This window comes from Canis lupus, chromosome 28 (genome assembly GCF_048164855.1).
Source record: "Canis lupus baileyi chromosome 28, mCanLup2.hap1, whole genome shotgun sequence".
In the NCBI taxonomy this organism is placed as follows: domain Eukaryota; kingdom Metazoa; phylum Chordata; class Mammalia; order Carnivora; family Canidae; genus Canis; species Canis lupus.
In genome coordinates this window covers 7,375,841-7,400,636 of record NC_132865.1, presented here as the reverse complement: position 1 = coordinate 7,400,636, position 24,796 = coordinate 7,375,841, and the positions used below count along the sequence as shown (strand labels likewise).

The 24,796-nt window shown below is 35.2% G+C and overlaps 1 long non-coding RNA gene across 2 annotated transcripts in view; it reads right to left on the bottom strand.

The window, feature by feature from the left end:
- The window catches only part of LOC140620150 (uncharacterized), a 145,622-nt gene that overhangs the window by 17,265 nt on the left and 103,561 nt on the right, over positions 1–24,796 (bottom strand). The window contains exon 6 of one of the 2 annotated variants that reach the window (XR_012019898.1): positions 24,403–24,678. The exons of the other annotated variant lie outside the window; for it this stretch is intronic. This is a non-coding gene — a long non-coding RNA (uncharacterized lncRNA). Of the gene's footprint in view, positions 1–24,402; positions 24,679–24,796 lie in introns of those variants that run through there. 2 annotated transcript variants of the gene reach the window in all.

Genomic DNA, 24,796 nt, shown 5'->3' with positions numbered 1-24,796 from the left:
TCTTGCTGACCATCTAGATAATGGAACGGAAATGTCAATAATAACATGAAACAAGGAATAATACATAATAATTTTTTAAAAGTCAGTGAACAAACGGATGACTGTAGTGCTAACAAACAAGAACAAACCATATTATTAACTCTATTGGCTTTTTTTGCTATTAAAAAACATGTACAATTTTTTTGCATTCCAGAAGAAGGAAAGTTTTTTTCACCTCTAAAGCTATGTTGAATCTTTTTCTTTTTTTATAAACCTTGTTAACATAACACTCTTCAGTTTCTAAGCTTCCCTGTGCATGATTTTTCACAATTCTACAAGCTATCATCTTTATTTATAGATGAGCCTAATTTCATATAACAAAAAAAGACAGTAGTATCTCTGTGATGTATTGCAAATGTCATATGTGCATTTAACTTGTGACATTTGCATGAGAAAATAGGTTGTGACTAAATCTAATTCAAAGGGCTCATAATTAGTCAAACATAGAAATTTAACTAGTTTTTCCAAAATCTACTTTCACTCTAGCTTTCACTTTGTAATTTTTTACCCTACTAATAACATGAAATTTAATAGCTTGTATCATCTTCCACAACCTGCACTTTTGTTCCTTGCTAATTAGACCAGTCTCCTTAAATAATCAATGGCCACTAAATGTCCAAGTCTTATGTTCACTCAGCATAAATGTCTATTTCTTTAACACTTGACACTCCAGAACTTGTCTGATTCTAGCCATCCTCTCTTCTCTTTAATTATACACCCTCTCCTTGCTTTCCTCTTACCTCTTTATTTCTTTATTGTTTATTTTCATTATTCTTTATCTACTTGCTGAACATGTTTTTTTTTAGTACTCACTGTTCATCAAGATAAGTGTACTCTTAATCTCTTTTCTCCATTTTTCCTCTCCTCCACCCTATAGTCACCTCTTCTCTGGAAGCTACCAGATTGTTCCCTGTATTTCAGTCTGTATCTGTTGAGATGATCAAATAGTTATTATCCTTTCTTCTGTTAATGTGATGTGTCATGTTGATTGATTTGCAAATGTTGAACCATCCTTGCAATCCTGGAATAAATCTCACTTGATTGTGGGGAATGCCTTTTTTTTCTTTTTAATGTATTGTTGGATTCAATTTGCTAATTTTTGTTGAGGATTTTTGCATCTATGTTCATCAGAGATATTGGCCTATAATTTTCTTCTGTTGTAATGACTGATTTTGGTCTCAGGGTAATGCTGGCTTAGTAGAATGAATTTGGAAACTTTTGTTTCTCATCTATACTTGGAAATAGTTTGGGAATAATAGGCATTAACTTTAATTGTTCATGAGGCCATCTGGTCCTGGATTTCTGTTTGTTGGGAGTTTTTGGATTACTGACTCAATTTCACTGCTGGTAGTTGGCATGTTCAAATTTCTTTCTTCCTGATTCATTACTATGAGATTAAATTTTTCTAGGAATTTATTTCTTCTAAGTTGCCTAGCATATTGGAATATAGTTTTTCATAGTATTCTCTTATAATCCATTGGATTTCTGTGGGGTTTTGGGGTCATTTCTCCTTCCATTTCTAATTTACTTGTGTCCTCTCTAAGTCTTTATGAGCCTAGCTAAAGGTTGATCAATTTTATTTACCTTTTCAAAGAACCAGCTCCTGGTTGTAGTGATTACTTCTCTTTTTTGGTCTTTATTTCATTTATTTCTGCTCTAATATTTGTTATTTCTTCTATTAGCTTTGTGCTTTTTTCTTTTTCTTTCTTTTTTTTTTAGCTCTTATAGATGTAAAGGAGATTGAGAGTTTTCTTGTTTCTTGAGTTATGTCTGTATTGTTGCATTGTGAAGATTTTCGAGCATTGTGTTTTCATTTTCATTTCTCTCCACGAATTTTTTTGATTTACTCTTTGATTTCTTGTTTGGCTCATTTATTGTTTAGTAGAATGTTATTTAACTTTCATGTATTTGTGTTTTTTTCTGAATTTTTTTGTGATGGATTTTGAGTTTGAACCAGTTGGTCAGAAAAGTGCATGATATGATTTCAATCCTCTTAAATGCACTGAGACTTATTTTATTACCTAACATGTGCTCTATTCTGGGGAATGTTCCAGGTGTACTTGAAAAGAATGTGTGTTTTGCTGACTTTGAGTAGAATATTCTGCATATATATATATATATATATATATATTCATATATATGTAGGTCATTCAGAACCACTGTTTTATGCTGATTTTCTGTGTAGATGAACTCTTCGTTGATATAAGTGGGTTGTTAAAGTTCCCTACTCTTATTGTATTACTGTCAATTTTTTCCTTTATGTCTGTTAATAGTTGCTTTATATACATAAGTGCTCCTAAGTTGGGTCCATAGGTATATTATATCCTCTTCTTGGTTGTTCCCTTTATGTAGTGTCTTTCTTTGTCCCTTATTATAGTATTTATTTTAAAGTTGATTTAACCTGATACAAGGATGGCTACTGCAGCTTTCTTTTTGCTTCCATTTGCATAGTTTGTTTTTCCATCCCTTCACTTTCAATCTGTATATGTCTTGATGTCTGAAGTGAGTCTCTTGTAGGCAACATATAGATAGGTCTTCCATTTTTTTTTAATTTAGCCACTCTATGACTTTTGATCAGAATATTTAGTCTATTTACATTCTAAGCAATTATTGATAGGTATGTACTTATCGCCATTTTGTTACTTATTTTACGGTCATTTTTGTAGTTCTTTCTTTTTTTCTTGCTTTCTTGGGGTTTGAAGGCTTTCTGTAGTGTTACAATTGGATTCTCTTATCTTCATTTTTGCAGTTACTATTATGTTCATATATAACAGTAATAATATAGCAGTCTATATTAAATTAATGGTTGCGTAAGTTTAAACTCATTCTAAAAGCACTAAATTTTCTCCCCATCCCTAAAAGCACTAAATTTTTATTCTCCATCCCTGGCCCTGTTTTATGTATATGATGTCATACTTCACATCTTTTTATTTTGGTTATCCCTTGACTGATTTTTAGAGATGTAACTGATTTTACTGCTTTTGTGTCTAACTTCTGTACTGGTTTTATCAGTGATTAATGCATTCTTGTTATGTTTATATTTACCTGTGAAGTTTTCTTTAATAATTTTTGGACTCTTGTTAATGGCTTTTTCTTTCCACTCAAAGAATTAATTTTAACACTTCTTGTAAGGTTGGTTTAGTGGTGATGAACTGCTTTAACTTTTGGTTAGAAACTATCTCTTTTTATAATGAATAACTGCTGTGTAGAGCATTCATGGTATCCAGTTTCTTCCTTTCAGTACTTTGAATATATTATGCTACTCTCTATGTCCTGCAGTTTCTGCTAAAAAATCATCTGATAGCCTTATGGGGTTTTCCTTATATAAGCTGGTTTATTTTCTCTTATAGCCATTAAAATTCTCTACCACTACTTTTTTTTTTTTTTCCATTTTAATTATCTTGTGTCTTGGTGTGGATTTCCTCGGGTTGTTTTTTTTTTTTTTTTTTGAGGGGTTTTCTGTGTTTCCTGGATCTGGATATCTGTTTTCTTCTCCAGATTAAGGAATTTTTCAACTATTATTTCTTCAAATAAATTTTCTGTATCTTTCTCTCTTCTCCTTCTGGGATCTCTCTAATGCAAATGTTAAACTTGATGTTGCCGTGTTCCTTTAACCTATTCTCATTTTTTATTCTTTCTTCATTTTGCTGTTCAGCTTGGTTGCTTTCCAGTACTCTTTCAGCTCATTGATCTGTTTTTCTACCTCTTCTAATCTGCTATAGATTCCCTCTAGTGTATTAAAAAAAAATTCAGTTGAGTTCTTTATCACTGACTGGTACCTTTTAACATTTTTTTTTCTTTTTATTGGGGGTTTCACTGAGATCTTCCACTCTTTTCTCAAGTTCAGTATCTTTACGATCATTACAGTGAATTATTTTTCAGTAATATTGCCTATCTCCATTTCATTCATCTCTAGTTTGCTATAGTTTTGTCCTGTTCTTTCATTTGGGGCATCGTTCCCCCTCTCTTCATTATGTCTAACTCTGTGTTTCTACGTATTAGGAAGGTCAGCTACATCTCTTGATCTTGAAAATAGTGACCTTCTGAAATGAAGGTAGTGTGCCCTATAGTGCAGTATCCCTTGTTCACCAAAACTGGGTGTTTGTTTCAGAGGTGTTTACTCTGTGGGTTGCTATGCCCTACTCTTGTGGCTTACCCATGTTAGCCTTCAGGCTAGTTGACTCTAATGGCCTGCTTTGCCTGTTGTGGGTGCACTGGGCGGGGTTTGGTTCCTGTGGTCAATAAGGGGCAGTCTTGAGCTGTTGCAGCCGTATAGTGGGGGAGAGCTCTCTGACCAGAGGTTTGCCCTCAGCCCCTCTGCCCAGGCTGTTGCTGCACTGACCTACCAGGTGCTCTGCCAGCCTTATTTCTGAGAAGCTTTTTTTTTTTTTTTTTTTTTGGTGGGCGGAGCCGGCAATCTGACCAGCTGCCTATCCCTAGCCCGTCTATTGGGGTTTCAGTTAGAGTAATCTGTAGAGCAATCTCTCTGCACTGCTAACTATAAAGTTTGGCTGCTGGGACCGAGGACACCTTCCCCTTCCCCAGGGCAAGAGTCACTTTGGAGTGGCACAAGTCCATGGCAGGGCTGTTTGCAGGGTATATTTGGACAGGAGCCACTTTGGAGAGATGGCTAATAAGTGGGGTGGGTTTGATGGCATGGATCCTCAGAATGTGAGGGTGTAACACAGTGCTAGCAAGAGAGGTTCCCACAGATGTCCTGTGCTCTAGGCTTTGGGAACAGAAGGGAGGGAAATGGTACCTGCCAGTTCTTTTGCTGTTAGAGAAGTCTCCTAAAGATCCCTACTTCTCAAATGCAAATTCTGAGATAAGCAAATAAATCTCCTCAAAGTCTACTCCAGGCTCTTTCCAAACTGCTGCTGTTTTCTTATATCTTGGCCAGTTTAATTGCTATACTGGCTCTTTAAGAGAGCAGATGCAGTTTCCTATTGCCCTGTGGACCTCCCAGAGCTAAACCCACTGATTTTTAAACTACCTAGAGTTAAGCCCTTTTGGATCTAAAAACTCATGAAGTTAACCCCCACTGTTTATCAAAGTCAGATATTAGAGGGACTCATCTTGCCGGTGCAGATCCTTTTTCTCTGGGTTGTCTGCCTTGGGGTCTGATCCTTTTACTTCTTGCTTCTGGAGTCACTCTCATTTATGATTAGCCTCACCAGGGGTTCCCAAACACCTATCCATTTGTTATGTGGCCTCCTTTCTATGGTTAACTGTGGAAAGTCTGTTTTGCCAGGCTTCAGATTGTTTTCTGGGTTAATTGCACTGTCAATAGACAGTTCGGCATATTTGTTCTTCCTCAAGATCATATTTGTTATGAACTTCAAATATGGCAAGGTGCATAGCAACATAAATGAAGATATTTTTAATTCATTACATGTATAAAAAGCTAAATTTAAATAATTTTAAAAGAGCACTTTTAGCAATTAGGATTTATATCTCTGTTTACTTATCAAATAGTTGATGTAGGGACGCCTGGGTGGCTCAGCAGTTTAGCGCCTGCCTTCTGCCCAGAGCATAATCTTGGAGTCCCGGAATCAAGACCAACATCAGGCTCCCTCTATGGAGCCTGCTTCTCTCTCTCTGCCTGTGTCTCTGCCTCTCTCTCTATGTGTGTGTCTCTCATGCATAAATAAATAAAATCTTAAAACAAATATTTGATGTATTTTCCTATTTTAAACATATGCACAATAGGGTGCTTTTTGTACTTTGCAAAATAATGTGCCTTGGTAAAGAAGTGCACAATCCTTTTGTTTTAGAATGCCTTATATTTTATAATGCCTACATTATGACTTCTTGCATTGTCTATGATGATCTCTCTAAAATAGGACGGTATTTTAAATTAAAAGATCTTGGAAACACAGGTAGAGATGGTACCGTATATATGTATAGCATATACATTCATACCTTGTTTGCACCATATTTATGCCACTCAATGTTAGCAAAGTGTAAAGATAGTCTTATGTTGAACTTCTAAAGACCATACTACTATCCCTTAGATATGAAGAGAATAAATGTGGAAGAAAATGTGCCTCAAATGAAAGTGTTACTTTTACATATTGTGTAACTAAGAGGCTATTTTCTGAGTCTTTCCCACTGATGTTAATAACACATGAGAGTGATGCTGGATAACTGACAGGAAAACTACAAATTCATGTATGAATACAGCCTTTCTTGAACTATATTTATGACAATATAAGAATATTTACTATGGGTACAGTAGGTAGTTAAATGCCTTTTTTTGGAGCGTGCTGGGTGTTGACCAAACATACAAAGATAAAGATCCTATAGGGCAATATACCCAAGATCAATTGTTATTGTCGATGCAAGACTTGAGGCAAAAATGTAGTCTAAATAGGGATGAATTTAAGAGTCTGATACACAAATGAATACTCAATATTTCACTTCCTACTCTCTCTTTCTTCTAGTGAGAGCAGGGAAGGCATACTTGGAAAAGATAGAGACTGATCTGACAGTAAAGAAGGAGAATCTGGAATTAGCTGGGTTTAGAAAAGAAACCAAAGCCAAAAATTTCCTTATGTATAATCTGTTCTTCCACTGAGCTGTAAGGTCCCTGAAAACAAGGGGAAAATGAAAATAAACCTTGACTTCATCATTAGGGCAATATTCAGTGAGATAGGAGATCTACCAATTGTTTTCTCACATATTTATGCAGCTGTGATCAGTATTTTTATTGCGGCAAAATATGTAGAACACGACGTTTATAATTGTAACCACTCGTAAGTATGCAATTCAGCGGCATTAAATACATTCACATTGTTGTGTACTTGTCAACATTAACTATACCCAAAACTTTTTATCATTCCCAAATAAACTCTGTGCCTGTTAAACAGTATCTCCTCTACCTCCTACCTTCTCCCTTTCTTCATCTTTATTCTCAAATTCTATTCTGCTTTCTCTGTGAATTTCCCTGTTCTAGATACCTCATATATATGAAATCATACAATCCTTATCTTCTGTGTCTGACTTATTTCATATAATGTTTTTAAAGTTCCTTTATGTCATAGCACATATCAAAATTTCATTCTTTTTAATGGCTCATTAGTATTCCATGTGTATATACACCACATTTTGTTTATCTACTGACACACATTCAAGTTTTCAGCCTTTGAGCTAGTTTGAATAATGCTGCTATGACACCAGTGTAGAGATATCTGTTCTCTGTTTTCAGTTCTTTTGGATATATACCTAGTAGTGAAATTTCTGGGTTATATGACAGTTCTATGTTTAACTTTTTGAGAAACCGTGAAACTGTTTTCCAGAGGGACTGCACCATTTTACATTTCCACCAGTAATGTACAGCAATTCCAATTTCTCCACATCCTCACCAATATTTACTATTTTTTAATAATGGCCTTTCTAGTAGGTATGAAGTGTTAATCCTCCTGTAGTTTTGATTTGCATTTCCTTAATAACTAATGATGCCAATAGTATTTTCTTGTGCTTATTAGCCATTTGTGCTTAAAGACCTTCTTTGGAGAAATATCAATTCAAATCCTTTGCTCATTTTTGAATTTTGTTGTTTTCACAATTGAGTTGTAGATGTTCTTTATATAATCTACATATTAATCTCTTAATACTTAAATAATTAAAAATATTTTTTCCATTCTGAAGATTGTCTTTTTAATTTCTTGATAGTGTCCTTTGATGAACAAAAGTTATTAATTTTGTAATGTCCAATTTATTATTTTTTTGTTTCTTCAATTTTGATGTCATCCATGAAATCATTGCCAAATCCAAAGTAATGGAGATTTTCCCCAATGTTTTCTTCTCAGACTTTAAGTTTTAGCCCTAAAGTCTAGGTCTTTAAACAATGTTGAGTTAATTTTTGTGTATGGTATAAATTAAGGGTCCAAGTTCCCTCTTTCACATGTGGGATATCCATTTTCCCCCACAACATTTGTTGAAAGACTGCCCTTAGCCCATTGAATGGTCATGGCACCTTATAAAAAATAGATTGATATCTATGTGAATTTATTTCTAAACTATTTTATTCCACTGATCTATATGTTTCCTCTTATGCCAGTACCATACTGTTTTATGTATTTAGCCTCATAAGTTGAAAGTCAAAAAATGATACTGTTCCAACTTTATTTTTCTTTTTCAAGATTATTGGTTATTTGGGGCCTGCTAAGATTCTACATAAATTTTAGAAATTTATTTTCTATTTCTGTGAAAAAAGCTATTGAAATTTTCAGAGATTGCATTAAATCTGTGGATCACTTTGGGCAGTATGGACATCTTAACAATATTAGGTTTTCTTATCTATGAATATGAATGTCTTTTATTTATATTTTAGTTTCAGCAACATTTGTAGTTTTCAGCACACAAGTCATTCACCTACTTGGTTTGATTTATTCTAATTTAATTACTTGAGGTGCTATTTTAAATGAAATTGATTTCTTAATTACCTCTTTGAGGTAATTTCCTTCTGGATTCTTTGGGGGTATTCTATGCATAGGGTCATAACATCTGTGAATAGAGATTGTTTTACCTTTTAAGTCTGAATGCCTTTATTTTTTTCCTTTTTATTTTTCTCAAAGGTCTGGTTTGAACTTCCTGTACCAGGATGAATAGGAGCAATGATGCAAGTGACCATCTTTGTCTTGTTCCTACTCTTAAGGGGAAATACCAGTGACTATAATCTTCGATGTGGGTTTTTATAAATTCCCTTTATCATGTTGAGGAAGTGTTCCTCTATTCCTATTTTTCTGAAAATTTTTATTATGGAAGGGCATTAGATTTTGTCAAATGCCTCTTCTGCATCAATTGAGATATTCATGTTTCCCCCAACCTTGTTCTATTAATTTGATATATCATATGAAATGATTTTCTTACATTGAACTACTCTTGAATTCTTGATATAAAACCCACCTGGTCATACTGAATGATACTTTTTAAAATGTTATTTTATTTTAAAACCAGTATAGTTAACATACAGTATTATATTAGTTTCAGGTGTACAATATACTGATTCAACCACTCTTTGTATTACTCATTATTTATTAAGATAAGTGTACTCTTAATCCCCTTTACCTATTTCACTCATCTCCCCACCAACCCTCTGGCAACCATGCATTTGTTCTCTATGGTTAAGAGTTTGTTTTTTGGTTTGTCTCTTTTGTTTTTGCTGTTTATTTGCTTGTTTCATTTCTTAAATTCCACATATGAATAGAATAATATGGTTATTTGCCTTTCTCTGATAGACTATTTCACTTAGCACTATACTGTCCAGCTCCATCCATGTTGTTGCAAATGGCAAGATTCCATTCTTCTTTAGGGCTGCATAATATTCCTGTGTGTGTGTGTGTGTGTGTGTGTGTGTGTACATGTACCAATTCTTCTGAATCCATTCATTTATTGATGGACACTTGAACTATTTCCATATTTTGGCTATTATAAATAATATTGCATTAAATATAGGGGTGCATATATCTTTTTAAATTGGTGTTCTTATATTTTTTTGGCAAATACACAGTAGCAGGATTACTGGATCATACAGTAGTTCTGTTTATAATTTTTTGAGGAACCTCCATAGAGTTTTCCAAAGGGCTTGAACCAGTTTGCACTCCCACCTACATTGCACAAAGGTTCCTTTTTCTCACATCCTTGCCAGAACTTGTCATTTCTTGTGTTTTTTCAGTCATTCTGAGAGGTGTGAGTTGATATCTCATTGTGGTTTTGTTCTGCCTTTTGCTGATGATCAGTGACGTTGAGCATCTTTTCATGTGTCTGTTGGAATCTCTGTGTTCTTTAGAGAACTGTCTGTTCATGTGTCTGTCCTTTTTTATTATTTTTTTAAGATTTTATTTATTTATTCATGAGAGACACACACACAGAGAGAGAGAGAGAGAGAGAGAGAGGCAGAGACACAGGCAGAGGGAGAAGCAGGCTCCATACAGGGAGCCTGATGGTGGGACTTAATCCCGGGACTCCAGGATCATGCCCTGGGATGAAGGCAGGCACTCAACTCTGAATCACCCAGGTATCCCTCTGCCCTTTTTAAAATTAGCCTTTTTTAGGGGATATTGAGTTGTAAAAGTCTTTATATATTTTGGATACTAACTTTTTATTGGATATGTCATTTGCAAATATCTTCTCATTTTTCTCTAGTTTTGTTGCTTCTAGTTTTCTTGAATTTTTTTCTTTGCTGTGCAGAGCTCTTGAAGAGCTCCTGATTTTGATGTTGTCCCAATAGTTTATTTCCCTTGCCTCAGGAGATGAATCTAGAAAGATGTTGCTACAAATGATGTCAGAAAAATTAGCACCTGTGCTCTCTTCTAGATTTTTATTTTTCCAGTTCTCACATTTAAATCCTTGATCAATTCTGAGTTTATTTTTGTGTATGGTGTAATAAAGTGATCCAATTTCACCCTTTTGCAAACTATCCAGTTTTCCCAGCACCATTTGTTGAAGACTGGCTTTTTCCCATTGCATATTCTTGCCTATTTGTCAAAGATCAACTGACCAAATAATTGTGGACTTATTCCTGGGCTTTCTCTTCTGTTCCATTGATATATGGGTCTTTTTAAAAATGATTTTATCATTTATTTATTTGATTTTATCATTTATTTTATCATTTATTTATTTCTATTTTTTACATAGAAATAAACAAGCATAAGCAGCAGGGAGGAGCAGAGGGAGAGGCAGAAGTAGGTTCCCCCTGAGCAGGGAGCCTGATGTGGGGCTCAATCCAGGGACCCTAGGATCATAACCCAAGACGAAGGTGGACACCTAACTGACTGAGCCACTCAGGTGCCCTCTGTGTGTCTTTTTTTATGCTAGTACTATGATGTCTTAATTACTATAGCTTTATACTATAACTTGAAATCTGGGATTGTGATATCTCCAGTTTTGTTTTCTTTTTCAAGATTCCCTTTGCTATTTGGGGTCATTTGTGGTTCCATACAAATTATAGGATGATTTATTCTAGTTCAAGGGAAAATGCTGTTACTACTTTAATGGATTGCATTAAATCTGTAATTTGCTTTTGGTAGTAAGGACATTTAACACTATCTTTTCTCTTAATTCATGAGCATGGAATATCTTTCCATTTGCTTCTGTGTTCTTCAACTTTTTTCATCAGTGTTTTATAGTTTTCAGGGTATAATTTTTTCACCTTCTAGGTGAAGTTTATTCCTAATATTTTATTATTTCTGTGCAGTTGTATATGGGATTGTTTTCTTAATTTCTCTTTTTGTTGCTTCATCATTAGTGTATGAAATGCAATGTATTTCTATATATTGATTTTGTATCCTGTGACCTTACTGAATTCATTTATCATTTCTGGTGTTTTTGGAGTAGTCTTTAGGGTTTTGTATATATAGTATCATCCCATCTGCAAATGGTGGAAGTCTTACTTCTTACTTACTGATTTAGATGGTTTTTATTCCTTTTCATTGTCTGATTGCTGTGGCTAGGACTTCTAATATTATGTTGAATAAAAGTGGTGAGAATGGAAATTCTCGTTTTGTCCCTGAATTTAGGAGAAAAGCTTGGTTTTTCACCATTGAGTGTGATGTTTGCTGTGGGTTTTTCATATAAGGTCTTTATTATGTTGAGCTATGTTCCCTCTAAGCCTGCTTTGTTGAGGCTTGTTTCGTGGCTTAATATTTGACCTGTTTTGAAGAATGCTCAATGTGTACTTGAAAAGAGTATAATCTGCTGTTTTAGGATGGGATGTTCTGAATATGTCAGATCCATCTGGTTCAATGTGTCATTCAAAACCATTCTTTCTTTGTTGATTTTCTGTTTGTATGATCTATCTATTGATGAACTTGGTGTGTTAAAGTCCCCTACTATTATTGTATTACTATCAATTACTTCTTTTATGTTTTTTATTACCTGCTTTATATATTTGAGAACTCCCATGTTGGGTGCATACATATTGGGTGCATTGTATTTTGTAGGCTACATGTATATAGGTTCTGCTTTTTTATTCATTCCATCATTCTAGGTCTTTTCATTAGAGCATTTAGGTCATTTATGTTCAGAGTAGTTATTAATATGTATGTTACTTATTGCTATTTTGTTACTTATTTTATGGTTGTTTTGTAATTCTATGTTCTTTTCCTTCTCTTGCTTTCTTTCATGGTTAGTTGTCTTTCTTTAGCAATATACTTGGATTCCCTTCTCTTTATATTTTGCATATCTATTACTGGTGTTTGATTTATGGTTACCATTTAGTTTGTATGTAACATCTTCTTTATATAGTAGCTTATATGAAGTTGATGGTTGCTTATACTTGAACCCATTATTTACTCCTATCCCCCTACCCATGTTTTAGGTATATGATGTCATACCTTACATTCTTGTATTTTTTGAGTCCCTTGTCTGATATTTATAGATGTATTTCTACAGCTTTTGTGCTTCCTACTTTTCTTCTACTTTTCATCTGTTGTTGTTGTTGGTTTTTTTTCCATTCAAATAGTCCCTTTTAACATTTCTTGTAGGGCTGGTTTAGTGCTCATCAATTCCTTTAACTTTTGTTTGTCTGGGAAACTCTTTATCTCGCCTTCTATTCTGAATTATAGCCATGATGGGAGAGAGTATTCTTGGCTTCAGTTTTTTCCTTTCAGTATTTTGATTGTATCACACTGGCCTGTAAGGTTTCTGCTGAAAAATCAGCTCTTAACCTTATGGGTTTTCCTTTGTATGTAACTGTTTTCTTTCCTCTAACTGCTTTTAAAATGTTCTCTTTAACATTACTTTTTGCCATCTTAATTACTATGTCTTAGTGTGGACTTTCTTGAGTTGATTTTCTTGGGGGCTCTCTGTGCCTCATAGATCTGAATGTTTATTTTCTTTTCATAGTATTTTTAATAGCCTTTTTATTTTTGGCATTGGTTATTTTTCTTTTATTTATGACGTCATTTATTTAAGAACTTTCTCTTTTTTGTCCTGATAAGTCTGGCTGAGGTTCATCAGTTTTATTGATTTTTTTTTTTTTCCCAAAGGACCAGCTCCTCCTGGTTTCATTGATCTGTTCTACTAGTTGTTTGTATGTTTGGGAAGGGGGGTGTTTGTTTGTTTAGTTCCTATGTGATTTATTTCTGCACTAATCTTTATTATTTCCTTCCTTTTACTGGTTTTGAGGCTTGTTTGTTGATTATCTCTTTTAGGTATAAGGTTAGATTATTTATTTGAGATGTTTTCTTCTTCAAGTAGGCTGTATTGCTATAAGCTTCCATCTTAGAAGTGTTTTTGCTGTATCACAAAGGTTTTAGACTACTGTGTTTTCATTTTCATTGTTGCCATGTACTTTTTATTACTTTTATTTCCTGGTTGTCCAAGTTATTGTTTAGCAGGATGTTTATTTATCCTCCATGTATTTGTGTTCTTTCTAGATTATTTCTTAAATTTTTTTTTAAGATTTTATTTATTTATTCATGAGACACACACACACACACACACACACACAGAGGCAGAGACATAGGCAGAGAGAGAAGCAGGCTCCATGCAGGGAGCCTGATGTGGGACTTGATCCCAGGTCTCCAGGATCATGCCCTGGGCTGATCAACCACTGAGCCACCCAGGCATCCCCTTTATAGATTATTTCTTATGATTGACTTCTACTTTCATAGCACTGTTGGCAGAAAAGATGCATGGTTTGGCCTCAGTCTTTTTTAATGTATTCAGGTTTGTTTTGTGGCCTAATATGAGAACTAGTCTGGAGAATGTTCTATGTGCATATAAAATCTGTATTCTGCTATTTTAGGATGGAAATTCTGACTATATCTGTTAAGTCACTTTGTTCCAGTATGTAATTCAAAGCCATTGTTTCTTTGTTGATTTTCTGTTTAGATGATATCTCTATTGATGTAAGTGGGGTTTTAAAGTCCTCAATAATTACTGTATCATTATTGATTAATTTGTTTTTAACTGTTTCATGTCCTCAGATGCTCCTATGTTGGGTGTATAAGCATTTACAAATTGTTATATCTTCTTACTGGATTGTCCTATTTATTTATTTATTTATTTAGTTAGTTAGTTAGTTGGTTAGTTAGTTAGTTAAAGATTTGATTTATTTATTCATGAGAGAGACACAGAGAGAAAAGCAGAGGCATAGGCAGAGGGAGAAGCAGGCTCCCCACAGGGAGCCTCTTGTGTGGCTTGATCCTGGGACTCCAGGGTCATACCCTGAGCTGAAGGCAGATGCTTAACCACTGAACCACCCAAGCATCCCTGTCCTGTTTATTATTACAGTGTCTTTGTATCTTGTTACAGCATTTGTTTTAAAGCCTATTTTGTCTAATATAAGTACTGTTTGTTACTCCAGCTTTATTTTTATATCCATTTGCATGATATCTCTCCATAACTTCAATTTGCAGGTGTTTTTAGGCTTAAAATTAGTCTCTTAACGGTAGCATATAGATGGGTCTTGTTTTATGTTTTTGTTTTGTTTTGTTTTTTTTTAATCAATTCGGTTGCCCTATGTGTTTTGGAAAGTTTAGTCCATTTTCGCAATTACTGATAGATATGTATTCATTGCCAACTTATTACTTGGTTTGTAGTTATTTCTGAAGATTTTCTTTGATCCTTTCTTTTTATTTTGCTGATTTTCTTTAGTGATATATTTGGATTTCTTTCATTATTCTTTGCATAAAGAAATGTGATTTTTGATAATGTTAACTATTCGGTTTGTATATATAATCTCTTCTTCTACACATAGCAGTCTATATTAAGTTGATGGTCATTTAAGTTTGAACCCATTGTTTTCTCCCTTCCTCCCCACATTTTAGGTATATGTTATTAAATTTTATATCCTTCATTGTGAGTTCCTTGACTGATTTTTTTTTTAAGTAGGAATATTCAGTTTTACTGCTTTTGTATTTCTTACCTTCATACTGTCACTTTTGGTCTCCTCTCCACTCAAAGTGTCCCCTCTAACATTTCCTGCAAGGCTAGTTTAGTGGTCATGGACTCCTGTAGTTGTTTGTCTAGAAAACTATCTCTCCTCCTATTTTGAATAATAGCCTTGCTGTAAAGAGTATTCTTGGCTGCAGATTTTTCTGATTAAGGGAAAATTCCGAATTTATCATGCCACTCCCTCTGGCTTGAAAAGTTTCTGTTGAAAACTCAGTCTTATGGGTTTTCCCTTGTAAATTACTGACTTTTTTGTCGTCTTTAAACAATTATTTATCACTGTTTTGGCAATCTGATTACAATGTATTTTACTGTAGGTCTGCTTTTGTTGATTTTGATGGGGGTTCTCTATGCCTCTTGGATCTGGATATCTGTTTCCTTCTCCAGATTAGGGATGTGTTCAGCTATTATTACTTCAAATAACTTTTCTGTCCCCTTTTCCACTCTTCTTCTGGGACTTGTATAATACGATTGTTATTATCTTTGATGGAGTCACTGATTTCCCTAAGTCTAGTCTCATTTTGTGTAATTCTTTTTTCTTTCTTTTGTTCAGCTTAATTTCCTGTAATCTGTCTTCTAGGTCATCAATTCATTCCTCTGCTTTTTCCAACTTGCTGTTCATGCATCAAGTGTATTTCTAATCTTCTTTATTGCACTTTTCATCTCTGAATGGTCCTTTTTTATCTTTGTATTAAGGGTTTCACTGATGTCTTCTAGTCTTTTCAAGGCCACTGGAAATCCTTTGCTTTAAATATTTCATTAGACATGTTACTTATATCTCCTTCACCTAGATCTCTGGCCATGGCTTTGTTCTGTTCCTTAATTTGGGATACATTTCACTGTCCTCTCCTTTTTGTCTAAGTCTTTGTGCTTATTTCTCTGTATTAAGAAAGTCAGCTATGTCTCCTGTTTGAAGGTAACAGCCCCATGAAGGGGTCCAGAAGTGCCCTGTTGTGTAGGGCCCCATGTTCCCCAGGGTCGGGTGCTTCTGGGAGTGTCTCCAATATGCACTGTCTGTGCTCTACTATTTTGTCCTGGCAGCTTTATTCTTCTGGCCAGTTGCCCGCTGAGGCTCTTTTTGCCTGTCATGCACAGTGATTGGTCCCTGGTCGGAGTGTGGCATGTTCTAACTAGGTGCATTCTAGTCTGCTCATGAAATAAGACCTGTCACCACCAGTGCTGGAACCAGTGCTCCAGAAAACTCCTGGGTTGGGAGCCATGATGTTGATAGGGGTTTGGGCTAGTTTTCTAGGGTAAGTGCCCTGCCATGCTGGGACTAAGGCAAGCATAACAGAATGGTGGTTCTATCTGAGCATTGCAGAGTAGTGTTGGTGTAAGCAAGTTAAGTAGCATATGTAGGTGCTGCATTAGCTCCTACAAGTGTCTCTGTTTATGCTGAAGGGTTGGGCACAGAAATGATGCCTGCTAGTTCCTTTGTTCCCGGAGGGGTATCTCCGTGAATGTTCCCTGTCTGGGGCATGCACTGAGATGAGCAAATAACCTCTCCAGTGAGTACCCTGGTGCTCTTCAGATCACTGTTCCCACCCTATGTATCTGTAGGTTGTTTGCCTCCTTCTTTCCAAGGGCAGCACAGTGACCTCCAGGGTCTTTCCAATCCAAAACTGCTGACCATTAGAACTCCAGGCGTTAAGCTCTGCTGATTGCCAGAATGCACAAAATTCATCCCCTCCTGCTTTCCAAGCCAGTTGCTATCAGGATTTGTTTTCCCTATGCACTCCCTTATGTTGGTCTGTCCCTCACCCTTCTACATGACTGTGTCTCCCTCCCCACCACAGTGGCCACGATCCATTTCTCTTCCAAACCACATCTCTGCACTTCTTACATTCTTCAGTGTGGTCTCTTCTCTACCTTTAGTTGTGGAGTTTGTTCTGCCATAGGTCATTTCTGGAATATTTGGGATGATTTGAGAGTTTCCTAGTATTTGTGGGAGGAGGTGAGCCTAGGATCCTCTAACTCTGCTGCCATCTTCTAAGACCTTTTTCTGTTGTTCTTTCTAAGTCTAGCTGAAAATATGTCACTCCTGTTGATTATTTTTTTTCAAAGAACTAACTTTTGGTTTCATTGATTTTTCTCTACTGTTTTTCTATTTTCTGTTTTGTCTCCACACCAATCTTTTATTGTTTCTTTTTTTTCTCCTTTTGCTAGATTTGGGTACATTCTATGCCTGTTTTTCTAATTTCTTAAGGTATAAAGTAAGGTATTGCTATGAGATTTTTCTTTTTATTCTTTTTTAAAAAGATTCTATTTATTTATTCATGAGAGACACAGAGAGAGAGGCAGAGACACAGGCAGAGGGAGAAGCAGGCTCTTCACAAGGAGCCCGATGCAGGATTCCATCCTGGACCCAGGGATCACACCGTGAGCTAAAGGCAGACACTCAGCCCCTGAGAGCTACCCAGGCATCCTAAGTTTTTTTTCTTTAATGTAGGCATACACCACTATGCCAGCCTTTAGGTAAGCTATAAAGGTAGAAATAAAGAAAATAAAAAAAATTCAAAAATTTTAAAGGAAATATTTTAGAGAGTTTCTTCAAAGAACTCTGTGTAATACCAAGCTATTTGTCATATTTTGAAAAACTGCTTTTCTGCTTGAATTTTCTGTAAATATATCATTTTGAGCCACATTTATGGTTTATGAAACTATTTGGAAAATAAAAATTTAGATCTAAAATCAACTGAGGAATGTATTAATACCATCACCATAATTATCCACTCAGTCAAAATGTCAAGAGGGTACCCTTTTGGGGCTTAGCCTGCTGTAAAATTTATTATAGTGAGTAAATGGAAATCAAGGCAAGGATGTGCCAATCACAAAACTTAGAGTTTGAATGGATTGAATTATCACTTGATGATGGTATTGAGAAATAACACTGGTGAAAGGATGAGATTTGGGTGTTGAGGAATACCATGTTAGGCATTGAGTGACTAATAGAGTGACCCATAATCTAGGATGTCATCTCAATATAGAATGGAATATATTCCATTTGGAACCATATTTATATTTGGTTTATATTTGGAACCATAAATAGTTCCATAATCTATTTGCCTGTGTTGAAAATGTTCATACTTCACTGAGGCACTGATGCACTTTTCTGAAAAAAAAAAAAAAAAAAAAGAAGAAAAAATGAGTATGATGCCAGAATGAAAAAAAAGCCTTTGGGACTCTGCCAGAATTTAGCCATTTGACCTCATACAAAAATTAAACCTTAAAATTAATTAATGCCTACTATGACTACAATCACTCATCTCAGCTGTTTCCTTTTTCTCCGTCAGTGACTACATCTTTTTCAAATCATTTAGTGAGTCAGTCACAGCAGGCTTATGACACAGTGAAAAAGTCAGCTGCTCTTAGTAGCCATAATCGGTGTTCAGAGAATATTTACCCATGTTTTCAAGATTAATACCATGATGCTGAGTTAAAATTATCTAAGATAGTCTGTGTTATCATAGAATTCTGACATCTGATAAGCATGCTAAGTCTGAAACTTTATCATCAACATTATCAACATTATTGATATTATTATCAACATTATCAACATTAACCTATTACCTTCCACATCCATGGTTACCCAGTGATCTCTGATATTAAAGAGTCACTGTTTATTTAGTTTTTAAGAATCACTGTTTAAAATCATCACTCATCTTTTCTACTTCCCAAATGCCTATCTGCAGAAGAAATGCATTTTGTAAATTAGTCATCCATTTGTCATTTTCTTACTCAATATGGCAAACTGCCAATTCAGTAGCCAAAGCTTCAGAAAGCCACTTGACATGTAAACATGTTCAAATCCTCTAATCTTTGAAAACTCTACATTTTAAGGAGAAACTTCCTATACTTCTGCTACTTTGTCACTCTCAACACATTTTTCTTCGGTTTCTACCTGTATAAAATGAAAGGTTTAGACTTTATAACCTTAAATCCCATATGTTGATGGTTCTCTTTTTTTGCTTTCACTGAAGTTTTACTGCTCACTTTGTAAACAGAAGGAAAGTCATTAAGGACCTTGGCAGCTACCTCAGTTGTTCACATTCACTGAAGAAACAGGTTTCCTGAGGTACATACCATAGTTTGGGTTTCTGCCTTCCAAAGTTGGTTGAAAAACAATGTATGATTAAGTGTAGTATTTTCCCAAGGCATCAGACTTAGTAATCATGATGCTCTTTTGGTATCAAATTGTTACAAGGCTACTTAAAAAGAAAATGCAATTGAATATTATTTAGACTAATTTGGGGAGAAATAAAGGCACTACTTTTAATTAGAAGACTAGCAGTTCAACTATGTCATTGAGAAAGAATACAAGCATGGCTTATTGGAATGTGTGGGAATTTAGATTTAGAATGACTATGAGATTTATCTCTGTCTCTTAACAGCTGTATAAACTTCGATAATTTTTTCTTTTAAATCTATCTTCTCTAAGCCTTAAGTAACTCATCCGTAAATATATATATATAATGATGACTAACATAATGTTTCACAGTTTAAATAAAAAAAAAACATAAGTTTATCAATGAGTTTTTGTTGCAAAATCCCAAACAGCTCACACAGTGAGTTGCAAAATCCCAAACAACTCACACAACTCACAATGGCTTAGAAAAATATATTGTTCAGGTTACATGAGGCACATAGATCAGCTGTTGCTCTAGTGGATATTGCTGGGCTTCATATATCTCTTCAATCCTGGCCCTTTATGAATGAATAGCCACTGACGAGGGTAAGCTTTTCTCATAAAGAGGCAGAAACAAGAGAGAGAAAATCAACCACATGCCCTCTTGCTGGGAGTTGGCATATATCCTACTGCTCACATTTATTGACCAAAGCAAGTTACATGGCCAAGCACAATGAGGCAGGGAGGAGTAGTCAACCTACACAGAATCATGGCAAAGGTAAAGAAGACTGAATAATTATTAACAAATAACAAATTCTACCATAGACTACACTTTTTTAAAATAAATTTATTTTTTATTGGTGTTCAATTTGCCAACATATAGAATAACACCCAGTGCTCATCCCATCAAGTGCCCCCCTCAGTGCCCATCACCCAGTCACCCCCAACCCCCGCCCACCTCCCCTTCTACCACCCTTAGTTCGTTTCCCAGAGTTAGGAGTCTTTATGTTCTGTCTCCCTTTCTAATATTTCCTACCCATTTCTTCTCCCTTCCCTTCTATTCCCTTTCACTATTATTTATATTCCCTAAATGAATGAGACCATATAATGTTTGTCCTTCTCTGATTGACTTATTTCACTCAGCATAATACCCTCCAGTTCCATCCACATTGAAGGAAATGGTGGGTATTTATCATTTCTAATGGCTGAGGAATATTCCATTGTATACATAGACCACATCTTCTGTATCCATTCATCTTTCGATGGACCCTGAGGCTCTTCCACAGTTTGGCTATTTTGGACATTGCTGCTATAAACATCGGGGTGCAGGTGTCCCGGCGTTTCATTGCATCTGTAATAGACTACACTCTTGATTATAAATGCTTACCTTTCTCTCACACACATAAAAATATATTCATCTTCTTCACAAGACACTTCAATAATGTTATCAAATCAGTGCTTGACCCTCAAAATCTAGGATCTTGATCTACATAATACTCATAAATTCAGGTCCCTTTAATTTATGGTGCCCTACACACCCAACATGCAGCGAGAGAACAGGAACATAAAAAACAAGCAAACAAACACTCCATTCAGCAAGAGAGGAAATTATTGTTCCTTAGAAATTCTGAAATCCTGTAGTACTGGTTAAAATGACTCCCTATTTTGGCTAAGGGATAATCCTGGATTATACCTCTGACAGTGACTCCCCAGTTCATTGTTCTCTATGGATCTTGTCCTCCCTCTGGGAGATCCTTTCTTTTTTTACTAGCATCTTTGTCTACTTCTGTAAATGTCTTTAGAGAATATGCCCTCTTTGCTCACTCAGTACCTCTCTTAGCCTGCTTTGTGCCCTTAAGAAAGTTGAATGTTCAAGGGTTGTTTTAAATCTCAGTGGCAGGACACCTGGGTGGCTCCGTGGTTAAGCATCTGCCTTTGGCTCAGGGCATGATCCTGGAGTCCGGGGGATGGAGTCTCACATCGGGCTCCCTGCATGGAGCCTGCTTCTCTCTCTGCCTATGTCTCTGCCTCTCTCTGTATCTTTCATGAATAAATACATAAAATCTTTAAAAAAATTAATCTCAGTGACAACACCTTTTAAATCTAAGCTGGCGGCACTCAGGTACTTTTGTAATATTTAATCAATTGCAGTCACCTCAGGGTATCAATAGCTTATACCAGTAATTTTGGAGACACATTTGTCTTTCTGAACCATGGCACGCATCTTTGAAGCTTTCTAAGCTTCTGTGAGACAACACCTTGTTCTTTACCTTGAGCCATTTTGTCCAGCTGTTTTCTGGAGCCACATTAATTTTAGACTTTGATAAAGAATTTGAAAGTCATATCTTTGATTGAATTGTTGCCCTCTAGACATGTCCATTGTTTGGATTTGTTCTGTAACCGTATCACTGAAATTTTTGGTAATTGGGGATGAAAAATAGATGCATATTTCAAGTCTGAAAAGTCATATAAATTCTAAATTTTCTTTGAGTGTTTCTATTCCGGCTTGCAAACAAGCCAATTGTTTTCCTACTAATACCTTTTTTTAAAAAAGATTTTATTTATTAATTCATGAGAGACACACAGAGAGAGGCAGAAACATAGGCAGAGGGAGAAGGAGGCTCCCTGTGGGGAGCCTGATTCAAGACTCACTGCTAGGACCCCGGGGTCATGTCCTGAGCCAAAGGCAGATGCTCAACCACTGAGCCACCGACACATCCCTTCCCCCTCTTTTTTCTTTGAGATTTTAATACCCTTCTTGTAGAAGTATATCAAATGCAACTAAAGAGAACCAACTCACTGCAACTTTTTTTTTCAAGAAAATTCTGTCTCCAAGGCTATAGTTTCATTAGGTATATTTTCTGTCAGTTATTACAATTTTGTCACCTTTATAAAATATTTACCTCAATTCTCAGTCCCTATCTAGAGAAACATATTTAGATATTTGTCATATCATCATTCAACTTTCAGTATTACTTTCTATGTTGTTTAGCTTTTTTTGGAACAATAATTAATCCAAATACCAGAGATTTAAAATAAATATGTATTTTTTGCTCATTGTGGATGAGGTTTAGAGCTTAGCTGAACTCAGCTGAGTTCCATTCATCTTACTTTAGAACCCAGGCTTAATGAGTAGTCATCATTATCTTAGGACATAATGTTCTCAGAGTGAAGAGTAGGAGCAAAAGAATTTGAGGGAAAAAAAAAAACACAAATGCATTTTATTCTTCTGTTGGGATGTGCATATTGTCATGTTTGCTACTATTCAATCAGCCAAGCAAGTCACAGGGCAAAGCCAAGCCACTGAGTAAGAAGGCATACTGAACCTATAGAAAAACATAGGCACAGAGAGGTAGAATTAATAATTGTGAGCAATGAAAACAATCTACCACAATGTGCAGTGTAAATCATCTTATTGAAGGTCAATTTTACTAAGTGTCTAATTAATGTAGCTATTATTATATTATTGTCATTAGATTAAGTTTTAATTATTGGTACAAGTGTGTACATACCAAATTCCCAGCAATTACACAGTAACTTTGAGTCTATAATGTAGAAGCTATTAGTAAAATAATTTGGTATTTAATAAAACATGATTTGGAATGGTTTACTATCAGTCTTATGTACAATCTTTTTCTGTAAACAAATTCATCTTTAAAGATGCAAAGCTTAAAAAGTAATACCTGGGGATGCCTGGGTGACTCAGTGGTTGAGCTTCTGCCTTTGGCTTGTGGTGTGATCCTGGGGTCCTGGGATCGAGTCCCACATCAGGCTCCCCGCAGGAAGCCTGCTTCTCCCTCTGCCTAAGTCTCTGCCTCACTCTGTGTCTATCTCATAAATATATAAATAAAATCTTTAAAAAAAAAAGAATACCCGTGCTTTTAAAATTTAAAGAATAGCATTCTGGTAACTGTTGGTAGTACTTTAATTAGAGAGAATACAATAGAAGGCAGACAGCAATAACTTTAGGGTTTTACACAAGAAATTGGCACCTCTTTCCTGAAATGCATTGGTGGTCCCCCAAGTTATATTTGTGTTTGAGAGATAAGCCAAATGCCATTACTCTGACCTATAGTGGTTTGTATTTTTAGAAAAGATAAAATAACCAACACTTGGATTTTTTGCATCTATGATATGAACCAATAACCCCATGAAATTGGATGAGCACTAACTTTCTGTAAAAAATGATTAGTCTCATGTTCTAAGAAAAAAGTAATAAAATATTAAAATATTTGTAGGAAAAGATTCCCTTTTTCTAAGCTGCGAATTAAATTTCTTTGAGAAAATGTTGAAAGGCACACATTTTCCAGCAGAAGATGAAAAACTTAAAATTGTCTCATTTATTGTTTTGAATTTAGTAGGGAGTGTTAAAAATGGTATTACATATTTCCTCCTATAAACAAACAATTTGCTCCCTAGCATTTTATCCCAGCCTCTTTCATTGCTATGTGCAAAGCGAATAATAGTGCAGAGGCTGAGTGTGCCAATGGTGATGTCAACTACAAAGTATGGGTTGATTTAGAAGTGTAGCTGGCATACAAAGAAAAAAGGTGTAGCTGGCGTACAAGTCACTGCATTCTAAGAACTGTTGAAACCCAAATCAAATCTGATTTTTCTGAAGCAGTGTGTTTCTTTGCCTGAGGCATCAAACATTACGACATCACACTATTTCCAAAAAGAATATTTGAAGAGAAATATTTTTGAACTTTAATAATGGATGCGTGCTCAGAAATTTTAATGTAGAAATTCTAATCCTCATCTGTCACTATGTGTCGATGTAGTTTATAATTTAAATCTTTCATTCTCATCAAAAACATTAATGCTCTGACACCTCCTGTTCACCAATTTAATTTTAAATTGATAAATAAAGATATATGCTCATGACAGTTTTTTAAAAAAATCCATGTCTTCCTATGTGATATACCTCCTCTGTCCTATTGTGGCAGCAGATTCATACAATAAAAGTGAGGATGATGCTATAGTATTATGATTTTAGAAATTCTCATTTCTAGAATTTATTTGGCCTCTTGGTTTGTGTAGAAAAATTACTGGGGAAAAATGTGAAGAAATAATGCTGCAAATTAAGATTATGCAAAACTGCCCCTAGACTCAATAAATTTGGCAACTGTTTAATGAAATTGCAAATAATATGGCAATATGTCTTATATATGGGCTTTTTAAGAGCCAAAGTAAAATACAGACAAATTAATAGCTTAATAAAACATTACAAATTTCCAATTAAATGGATTAAATACATTTAGTTTATTTATGATGTAACTATATGCTTAAATGACAAGAATGCTTCTTGAGGAGCCGGCAATATGATTTAAATCAATCAACTCTAAAATGTTGGTCTAATGAGAGCTTCAAGCTTTATTTCTTTTGTTTCTTATTCTACCTCTTATTAGCTCAAAGGTATTCTTCAAGGCTAAGGCCAGCATTTGACCTGAGGGCTGGGGATACATCTTAGGTATATGAAGAACAAAGAAATCACAAGCTGTTGTGTTTTGGGGGGCAGCACTTTTACAAGGCTTGCCTAAGTGTACCTCTTCAGAGATGGTCTGTGTCTTCCAGCCCTTTTCACTGTAATCCACTCTTACTGTACTTGAACCCTGTAGGTAAGAAGATGTATTAGAGAAGGAGCACTCTCCAGCCTCTTAATGAAATCTGAGATTTTTTTTTTCTTCATTTCTTGTGTTTTGCAAATGTGTCTTCTTGTATACAGTCCTC